This window comes from Marmota flaviventris, chromosome 2 (genome assembly GCF_047511675.1).
Source record: "Marmota flaviventris isolate mMarFla1 chromosome 2, mMarFla1.hap1, whole genome shotgun sequence".
NCBI lineage: Eukaryota > Metazoa > Chordata > Mammalia > Rodentia > Sciuridae > Marmota > Marmota flaviventris.
Genome location: NC_092499.1, coordinates 75,391,657 through 75,402,743, shown reverse-complemented (window position 1 = coordinate 75,402,743; position 11,087 = coordinate 75,391,657). Strand labels below are relative to the sequence as shown.

The 11,087-nt window shown below is 40.5% G+C and overlaps 1 long non-coding RNA gene across 2 annotated transcripts; it reads right to left on the bottom strand.

Moving 5' to 3' along the window:
- Nucleotides 1-654: 654 nt before the first annotated feature.
- LOC139704711 (uncharacterized) lies at nt 655-6,510 on the bottom strand. Of its 2 annotated transcripts, none has more exons than XR_011706648.1 (2): nt 5,932-6,510; nt 655-2,348 (listed from the first exon to the last, which is right to left on the bottom strand). It is a non-coding gene; the product is annotated as an uncharacterized lncRNA (long non-coding RNA). The 2 variants fall into 2 exon arrangements; XR_011706647.1 differs by lacking the exon at nt 5,932-6,510 and adding an exon at nt 4,622-4,741.
- Between the last annotated feature and the right edge of the window lie 4,577 nt (nt 6,511-11,087).

Genomic DNA, 11,087 nt, shown 5'->3' with positions numbered 1-11,087 from the left:
GTACTGGAGATTGAACTCCCAGCACTTTACCACTGAGCTATATCCCCAGCCCTTTTTGTTTTTTGAGACAGGACTTTGCTAAATTGCTGAGGGTCTTTTTAAATTGCTAAGATTAGCCTTGAATTTGCAATCCTCCTGCCTCGGTCTCCCCAAGTCACTGGGATTACAGGTGTATGCCACCATGCCCAGCAGTTAAAAATGCATTTTTAACATATATGGGCTTATTAGCAAGTAGCTGCTTTCTAAGTTAAGAAGTGCCTGTATTTATCCATGAACTCATTTTAACTACTCTCTTCCTTTCCTTCCTTTCTCTTCTTTTCTCCTTCTAGTTCTTTCTTGTTATTATTATTATTATTATAATCATCATCATCATCATTATAATCATCATCATCATTATAATCATCATCATCATATTTGGTTCTGGGGATTGAACCCGGGGTGCTCTACCACAGAACCCTCAGTCTTTTTTTATTTTGAAACTGGGGCTCACTAAATTGCCCAGGCTGGCCTTTATCTTGTGCTCCTTCTGCCTTAGCCTTCTGAGTAGATGGAATTACAGGTGTGTCCACCGCAACTGTTACCGCTGTTGACCGGTGACGAGTCCTTGCTTCCCCAATGTTGAAGTATAAAACCAGAGAAGCATGACAAGGCAAGTTTAGAGTGGAAATTATAAGTTTATTAAACGACAGCAGAAAAGACTTCTCCCGGAGGAAGAAGGGGACCCAAGAGATGGAATCCGTGGAAGTGCGGTTGTTTCCCCTTTTCATAGTTTTTGGTGTTGGAATGTAGGTGGGAAGGCCCAAGGGGTGGGACACAGGTGGGCCAAAGAAGTAATCTGGGCGGGAAGGACTCCTGAGGCAGCATCTTCAAGTTTGCTGTTCATTAACATTTCTTTGGGATGGGCTATCTTCAAATCTGTTGGGGCTGTTTCCTGGACTTCATTAACATTTCAAGAGTTGCTCAACTTTTCTGGAATTCATTCTCATGGCCTCCATTTTAGATTTCACTTGGTATTAGACCTGATTTACCTAACTACACTGACTACCTGACTTTAACTCTGGCTTCACAACCAGCTCCTTTAACCTCTTAGTGTTCTGTTACTGGCATAGTGCTGCCTTGTGTTTCCACTAATGAATACATTTAAGTTATGTATTCTCAATGCTAATTGATATAATAATCAACCACAGTGATGATTTTTGAGTCATTAAAAGACCTTTTCAACTCTAAAGAGTCACATGGATACAAATCTAGCTTCATTTATTATTTGCTTTTAACTTTTATTTTACCACTGGGGTAGTAAGTATGACTGTATGGGGTCCCGTCCATTGAGGTTCCAACGATTGAGAATGCAGTTCCTGAAGTAAGACTGAGTCAGCCCAGTTGAAGAGGGTCCAATTCAGTTGGTGGTTATGTGGGGATTGAGGCAATGAATGGAACAGGAAGGCACTGGGTCTGCATGTTCCCTTAGGAGTTTGCATAGAAGTGTGAGATTAGGCAGGTAGGACACAAGGGGAGGAGGAGTGATTGGAAAGCTTTGGTTGATTAAGAAAGGTGCCCATAGAACAGCTCAAAGGGTCTAAGGCCTGAGGGGGCTCAAGGGGTTGCCCAAATTTGGGTGAGGGCCAATGGCAAAACATTGGGCCAGAACAGTCTGAGTTCAATAGCATGTTTAGTGAGATAATCCTTGAAAATGCCATTAGGCCTCTCAACCTTACCCAAGGATTGGGGTTGTTAGGAGACATGGAGCCTCCAAGTGATACTGAGGCCTTTGGAGACTAGTTGAACAGCCTGAGAAGTGAAGGCCAGATTGTTGTCTGACTGGATGGAGGCGGGAAGTTGGAATCTGGGAATGATCTGCGGGATGAGGATGGAGGCAACAGTGTCAGCAGTTTCCCTGGATGTAGGGAAGGCTTCTATCCAACCTGAAAAAGTATCAACCAAAGTAAGTAGGTAGCAAAGCTTTTTGTGCCTAGGCACATGAGTGAAGTTGATCTACCAGTCTTTGCCTGGCTGGTGGCTCCTCATCTGAGGTGTGGGGAGTTTAGGTTTGATGCTTCCTTGTGGGGATACTGTAGAGCAGACAGAATAAGCAGAGTGGACCTGCTGGAGAGTAGTTCTCATTCCTAGGAAGTGAAAGAGGGGTTGTGAAAACTGGAAGAAAATGGTTAGAGAGGGTTTTAGATGGGCACAGTGTCTCTGGAGCCAGAGGAGTTGGTCATGAGTCGTAGGTCTCCATCTTGGGCATCAGGGCTAGTAGTCTTAAAGAAGTAGTTGATTGACCAGCTGGTTGGTGAACTTGTGTATCTGATCTTGCATGAACTTCTGTAGGCAATTTAATAGACATGGTCCTATTAGGAGAAACATAGAGAGGACTAATAGGGGTCCTGTGAGGGGGAGGAGCCAAGGCCATACTTGACTGAACATTCCCCATGGAGCCTGTTGGCTTAGTTGCTGTCTCCTCTTTTCTAGCTGTTCTTGTCCTTTATTACTCCCAGGAATGACTGTGTTTTGGCTTAACTGGTTTTGGTAGGTGTTTAAGATCAAGTTGGTCAAAATTGACTTTGTTTCTATCTATTGTTAAGAGTCAGCCGAGTTCCCATAGGGGTTGCTCGTGGGGAAACTTGAGAGCAGCTTCTTAGTTCTGCTAGTGCCATTTGCGCTAGGATGACCATGTGGCTTCCCTTGGAAGCATCAGGGATGTCTCCTGTCTTCAATGACCCTCCTATTCACAGCAAGTGCACTGATTGGCTTTTCATTCTCCAGTGGTCTCAATAATCTCCCTGATCAGGAGGTTATGTGGCCCAGAGTTGCAAAGCTCTTTAGAGAAGTTCCCTGTTCCCTGGTTTCAGACTGACTCAGAGGGCCAGAGCCAAATATTGGTTTTCTTGGCCATTTTAATTTAACTTTAAGTCTTGATCATAAACATCCAGCAAAGTCAGTTTCACCCTAAATTAAGAGTATTGGGCTTTAGCTGAAGTCTGGCCTACTTTGGAGTCATTCTGACATGTAGTAAGATGGGAAGCACAGCCTTATCTCAGGTAAGGCTAAGATTTATAAATCTTAGGTAAAGTATTCTAGTATCGAACTGACCTTTGTTTTAAGTATCATTTTATAACGTTTATATATGTTGTTGCTTGATGTCACATGAATACTAGGTAATACAGTATATTACATTTAAATTGTACCCAGTGTATAGAACTTTATATTAATCTTATTGATAACAGGTCCAGTTATAGAACATTAAATGATATAAATAAATCTCCAATAAGTTATTTTTATAAGCCTAAAATAACCATGCAAACTTTTGGAGAACACCAGCTTGATATAATTTTTTTTAAAGCTTCTATCTTAATGACATATACCTGGAAAATATGAACGCATTTAATATGCAAAGAAGAGTAATAGTACCACAATTATTATTGATGTTTTTATATTAATCAAGTTTAGCTTTTAAAGAAATAACATATTACAATATTGCAAAATAACAGTTGTTGTTTAACCATAGTTGTATACACAGACCTTCTTTAGCACTTGCTTAAACCCTCTTATTTACTTAATAGACTCTCTTATCCAGAAACACATTTTCCTTGTATTAAATCCATACTTAGAACCTTCTAATTTCTCTTTCCTATCTGTTAACTCCTTCTTTATTCACACTTTGAAACAATCCTTGTAAATTTCTGAACCCAGGCAAATTATTCCATTTTAATAAGAGATATTTTGTTATTTGCAGCACACAATTAATCACATCTGTTGACCATTTCATGAAAACATGAACAATGTTTAAGTGTATAGAATTATACTGTTGTAGGGATGGACAAGGCAAGGCACCTACACCTAAGATAGCACTGAAGATAGGGAAATAATTCTATTTGGTTGCAGCCAGATTCAGAAGGCACAGCTTCTGGTGTAATCAATTAATCCCCTGAACCCCAAGTTTAGGTTGTTTTAGAATTTTGTACCCAACATGTAAGGGAAGGGGCTCAGAAGTTCATAGTCTGCAGAAGTTCACAAAAAGCAGTTTTTTTTTTTTTTTTCTTCTTCTCTGTTCTGGGCAAGTTAACCCTTCAAGGACACTTGGACACTTGGGAGGGGGAGAGCTTTTTCTTCCCTTTCTCTCCTCTCCCCCCCCCCCCCAGGCTGTTATCATGGAGCCCAGTTGGTAATTTCCTTATCTTAGAAATGTAGCCTTCTCTGTGAAGCCCCAGCTCAAGGCCAGAGGCCTTGTTCACATATTTTGTGAAAAACTAGTAAGGGGGTGTCTAGCTTTTGGAGTGCTGATTTTTCCAGTCAGTGGGCTAGTAGAACAGGGCAACACAAAAATAGGAAGTTTATCTACATTAAACTCTTTTGTAGAGATTCTTTTGCTGAAAGTCCTAAAATCAGCCGTGGTGAAGATTCTGGAGAAGGTCAGTTAAGACTTTACTGTGGGCCTGGGTAGGGAGGGGGAAGATGGGAAGGTGGGGCTGAGAACAGCTCCATGGATCTGAGAATGAGGAAGGAGATGTAAAAGAATAGGATTTTCCTTAGCAAGGAAAACTTGAGCAGTAGAACAGGTAGAGCAGAGAGGAGGATGGGAGTGAATATCCCAAAAAGCCTGTAAGGGACAATTGTTAGTAACCTGTTTTCAGTGATGACAAAGCAACTTTAAAGGCCATTTTCACCAGATCTCTGATAGGGGTCCAAGGGCTCTCCTCAGCTTGTTTGAGCTTTAGGTTAGCTGGTAAGAGGACCTGGTGGGACCTGGTGTGGGCACTGACAGAAGAAGAGAGGAGTGAGTGGGTGAAGGGATTCCTTCAGTACCTGCTACCTCAGAAAAGAGGCAATGGTTTGAGAGGAAAGGCAGTTGTTTAGGTTTTTGACCTAGTGAGTGGAGAGGAGAAGTCAGGTTGTTCAGGTGGGGGAGACAGTGTAGGGGCTGGAGCAGAAGGTTGAGGGTGAGGACCTATTTGAGCTGGGCAATAGGGTGGAAATTCATCAGTAGGGTCAAAAGTAGTGGATGAGTCCGGAGGAGGAGGAGATTGGGGATCAGTGATTGTGGGTGTTGGTTTGCAAGCTAGAAAAATTTGCAGAGGTCTGCAAGAGGTGTAAAGAGCACAAGCAAGAAGAAAGCTTTGATATAGCAGCTTTTTACCCATTTTTTCGAATGCTCACAGTAATTGTAGAGATCCCTTAGAATGGAGGGATCCAGGGACCCAAAAGGGAGGCCATCTGCTTTGGTTGTCTAAGGGATAAGTGGGCCAGGCCTGGGTGCCATATTTGATCAATTTTGGGGGTTTTATGTCTGGTGTCAAGGAGAGGGTTTTGAGGTTATCCAAGAGGCAATGTAGGGGAAACTGATTTATTGGCAAAAGGGGCGTCCCCACTAGAGCCAAAAATCAGGAGTGCCTTAGTGGCAGGTTCGAGCTGCAGAGATTGGTCATCACTGAATCCTGACAGTCAGAGCTCTCGTCCTGGATGGAGCCGGAGCTGTGGGAGACCTTGGCCAAGGCTTTTCGGGACCCCCTCCTGGAGAGGCCGGATACTCCCAGGGCCGGAAAGAGGGGAAAGAGAGAGACAGGGGAAGAGAGAGGAAGGAGAGGGTAAGCGTCTGAGGACTAGGATTTTAGGAGAGCCACTGAGGCTGTGAAGGTCTGGGTGGGGTGTGATGTTCAGTTCTCTGTTATGTGTCCCCGGAGGTTACACAGTCCTTTGAGGGAGACCTACAAAGCCTATGCTGGTAAATTACCAGCTGGGAAGGGAAGGAGAATAATTTTGAACCCAGGAATCTATTCTGCCTGAGGAAGGAGTCCCTGAGGGCCACCATAGCCTTAATGGCCGTGGTGGGGTGTTTTCCTCCCCCCAGGTGGGCAAAGAGGTTTGCAGGATAATCAAGGTCAAATCCTCCTGACACTACCATTGGGTTTAGGACTCCAGGAAGGGGAAACTCACCAATCGAAGGCCGGTGGTGGATGGAGTTCTGGCGATCGAGAAAATGGGTTCAGGCCTGGGTTCAGGCCATCTGGTGAGTGGCACTTCCAAAGGAAGAGGGACCCAAAAGTGGGTTTTAACCCTCTCCCGGGTTTCGGCACCAAATGAAAGAAAAGTGACCACAACACTTGGAGCAACCAAAAGATCTTTATTGCAGCAGTGCAACAAAGAGGAAGGAAAGAAGGAGAGAGAGAGAGAGAGAGAGAAGGGAAGAGGAGAGATGAAGAGGGAGAGAGCAAGAGCAAGAGAGAGACAGAGAGCACGTGCAAGAAAGATAAAGAGCAAGAGAGAGAGAGCGAGAGAGAGTGAGAGAGAGGGGGGACTGGCAGGAGGGAGTTTTTATAGCCCAAATCTAATGGGGCCTCTGGGTCTGCAAGCTGCCTTGTTGGCCCAAGGGGGGGTTAAGTGTTCAGCCTTGAGCAGTGTTGAATGTTCAGACTTGAGGCAAACAGGTGATAAAGGACCAGATAGAGGGGGGTTTGAGTGCGTGGGCTATCTTGCAGCCAACATCTGTTTAGCCTGCTCTGCAAGACAACACAGTTCAGCCTGCTCTGCACCCAACAATATATAAAATTTCTTTCATTTTTAATGCTGAGTAATATTCTATTATATATGCCACTAAAATTCCTTATTTTAAAATTCCTTATTTGATTATATTTCCTAAGGCTGTACCTCTACTCTCGAGTTGTTTGTATTCTACTATTATAGTACAAAATGGATTAATAATTTTTAAATATATTAATACATGTTTTGAGAAAGGGAAATATTATACCTACATATTGGTCTGTTGCTGTAATGAACAGTAATAGTACCATGGCTGCTTTTGAGCTGCAGATGTAACTTCTGCAAATTTGTTCATGACTTAGTAAAAACTGATCTTCACATACTCATAGTCAATAGGCAATATGATCACATTTGTCAACCTAACTTTTTCTTTGTTGATCAAAGAACACTTTCAATTAATTTTAGTTTGAAATGTTTATTTTACACGAAGCAAAATACACCAATAGGAAATATATTTCACATAAGAATAAATTTGGCAGAAATGCTTAAAATTCTCATTTACAATAAATATCATGTCTCTTTTCCTTCAGGATTGATATTAACAACTTTTAAATGTTTCTGCAGTTGAAAAATACCATGAATAAAAATTTCCTGTGAAAATTCAGGATGACAGGATTGAAGTTCTTGTATTCTATTTCCTTGTCTTTGCAATCATTGTTTATTTGAAATCTGTTGTTTATATGCATAAGCATATAGTACCTCAGAGATGGGAGACAAGCTGCACCCCAAGCATCCTCCATGGTACTTGATATTTTGCAAACTGACTTTCAAAATGAACCTTTGTAGTTTTGTCCGTGAGAGTGAGGAACAGTGTATTGGCTGTTTCCCAAATTAACTTGCATATAGAATGTAATGCGGATAAAGCCTAAGAATAAAAATATGCTGCTGCAGTCTGGCTGGGCACAAAATAACCGAGCCTCCACAAAGCCTTGTAGGTTCAAACAGCAACTCTTTATTTCCGAACTCTCACCGGCACTGGAATACACTCCCTCCACCGGACTCCGTGCGCCAATTCTCCCAGAACCCCGCGAGAACTACTCAACGGGAACTCCAAAGTATCGGGCACCCGAGGCAGCAGGAGCCGCCCTAATCCCAGCAGGAGCTGCCCTAATCCCGGAGCCGGGTCACCTTTCAACCATTCCCTCTAGCAAAATGCCAGGCGTCATTCCGACTAAACTGTGGCTCTCAACAATATGCAAACTTGAAGTACACAACTACATTATTAAAACTTAATAGTTGCCACAGACATTATTTAGACAGTAGTTGGGAGGAGTATTTTATTCCTGATATTGTTCAGCATGGTAGTGACACTAATGAGCAGATTTGTATTCCTTGGTTTTGACACCAGTTTCCAGCCTCTGAAGACTGTCTGTGCTGAGGTGGTGGTGGGGTGGTGGTGGTGGGGTGTCTGTTCCCCCACCCACCTTGGGTTTACCACTGCTTTGCTTCACAGAATTGTTTTTCTATTTTCTACAGTGTACTTTGGAGTGTAGATTTCAGGAATCATTTTTATTCCCAGCATGTTTCTTTCTTTCTTCTTTTTAATTTTTTTATGCTTGCCTCTTCTCAGTATATCAGAAATCTTATTTTTGTTTAGTATTTCTAAATTATTAATTGTCACTCCGAACGCTGTGTACTGTTTGATGAGAACTAGACCTATAGATAAATACTGATTTGTATTTAGCATGTATTTATACATTAGTTTAAAAGGAATAATTTCTTCTTCTTTCTTACAAATAAAAATGAAAGAGATTAAATAGAAGAATGTGGCCACATTCCTGACAATTTTTTTTCTTTTTTCTTTTTTTTTGGTATGTGTTTGTATTTGACAATCATAGAAACCAGTTTATCACATCCTATCTCTTTCATGGAAGCACAAAATAAAAATTCTTCGTGAGAGAGCTCTCTTCATCTCATTTTTTCATCCTGGTAAATAAGTATGCATGAATATTTTTTCATACATTTATCATTTTTTTAAGCTGATATCCCAAACAGTGCCTAGGCAGCATTATATGATGCATGAGTCTGTTTTTATTTGACACTATTGTTATTTTTTCTTTATATAAAATGAATTCCTCTATAGTATCTGAATGTCTTTTTTTTTTTTTTAAATCAATTAGCTTTTGCTGGGAAAATCTTTTCCCGTCTAATATAGAATAATGATTTTTTTCATCTGTCAAGGGGGTTATTAATAAATACCACCAGTGGGGTTAGAACATTCTCTGGTGTTTGCTTTAGGGGAACGAGGGGATTGTCAGAAATCCTAGCCAAACGGAACCATAATTAGAGAGAAAATGTTAGCAATTAGAACTATACATTAGGCTTTCATTTACTACCATGGAAAAGTCAAGGGTGGCATTTCTATTCCATTTTTAGGTGCAGCCAGATGGATTGCTCATTACAGGATAATTTCCACCAGCCCTCTGCATTTCTCCGGGTACAAAGCAACTGAGCACGGTGCAGCCCAGTGGCTTGAATTTTATTTTATTTTTTGTGGGGATGGGGAAGAGGTGGGAGGTGAACCAGTTTCCAATTTCCCACATGGTCATCAATATTATTGGGGATCTTTTTTACATGTTGAATACATTTTTGGCCAAGAGAACAGTTTGCAAACAGAAGCTCATTAATGTAATTTATTTTTCTATCTTCCTTTACATGTACTGATGAAATATTTGATTTATTTAATCTTCATATTAAAAAGTTTCTCTTTTCAGTGTTTCTATTTTTGTTTTTTCCTGGTAACCTAAATGAATATATTAAATAATGTTAAAAATTCAAAAACCTAGGGCTGGGGATGTGGCTCAAGTGGTAGCGCGCTCGCCTAGCATGCGTGAGGCACTGGGTTCAATCCTCAGCACCACATAAAAATAAAATAAAGATATTGTGTCCACCTAAAACTAAAAAATAAATATTAAAAAAAGAAAAAAAAATCAAAAACCCCAAACTTCTGAATCCAAAATAAGAGATCTGTAATCAAATTCCAGCCGAACTTGGGTAAAAAAACCTTAACCTTCAGCACTTATAAAGTGATATATTTTTGAAGAGGCAAGGAATATACTATCATGTTTTCCTTTTTTTTTTCCTTGGTAACGGGGATTGAACTCAGGGTCACTTGACCACTGAGCCACATCCCCAGCCATTTTTTGTATTTTATTTAGAGACAGGGTCTCACTAAGTTGCTAAGCAGCTCGACATTGCTGAGGCTACTTTGAATTCTTGATCCTCCTATTTCAGCCTCCAGAGTGGCTGGGATTTCAGGCATGCGCCACCACTTCTGGCATTTCCTTCCTTTTTAAAGCTGAGTACTGTTCTATTACATATGCCACTAAAATTATTTTAAATCCTTTGAACATATTTCCTAAGGCTGTACTTCTACTCTTGAGTTGTTTGTGTTCTACTATTACAGTCAATATCTATTAAGGATCCTTTATGCCTCACTATAGATGATGTGGCTGATAAGAAGAGTTGGCTTATTTTGCCACATGACCAGTTCACCATATGCAGTTTGGACAACAAACAGATCCAGAAAAATATCCATCTTTCTATAAAAGATCCAGTTAGAGAGCAACCATGCAAAACTAATTTTGAGGGCTGGGGATGTGGCTCAAGCGGTAGCACACTTGCCTGGCATGCGTGCGGCCTGGGTTCGATCCTCAGCACCACATACAAACAAAGATGTTGTGTCTGCCAAAAAACTAAAAAATAAATATTAAAAAAATTCTCTCTCTCATTCTCTCTTAAAAAAAAAAAAAATTACTGAGGTCACTAGTGATTTCAGTGATTTAAAAAAAAAACTGATTTTGAGTCATGACATGAAGAGAAAAGCACTTAATTTTATTTTCAGGTAAAATGTTAAGACAGCATTATTAAAAAAATCGCAACTATCATTAATTACAGAATTTTCAATAGTTGAAAAATATTAAATGTCCTAAAAATTGCCAGGTGTGGTGGCACATGCCTATAATCCCAGCTATTTAGGAGACTGAGGCAGGAGGATCATGAGTTCAAAGCCAGCCTCGGCAACTTAATGAGGCCCTAAGCAACTCAATGAGACCCTGTCTCTAAATACAATATAAAAACGGGCTGCAAATGTGGCTCAGTGGTTACGTGCCCCAGGTTTGATCCATGGTACCAAAAAAAAAAAAAAAAAATCCTAAAAATTCTCTTTAAATAAAAAATCAGAAGAACCAGAAAGTTTCCGTGTATTTCATAGTACAGTAGACTTCAGCCAAAGTTTTACATGTTTTTTACATAAAAGCATTAACACAAAAATCCCACACTTGGTTAATTGAATATACTCTAGTTTGGGACTGGGGATGCAGCTTAGCAACAGAGTTCCTTGCCTAGCATGTGTGCATAAGGACCTGGGTTCCATCCTCAGCTCTAGAAACGAAACAACGTAAAAAAAACTGTGGGTCAATAGCCCTGTGACAGAAGGAGTTTATTCCTCACAAAATTCATGTTATGCAAACAAAATACTACTGAATATTACTAATGCTTTTCTTTTTTTCTCTTCTTGTTTTTATTTGTTGAACCATTGGTGTTTAAATGTT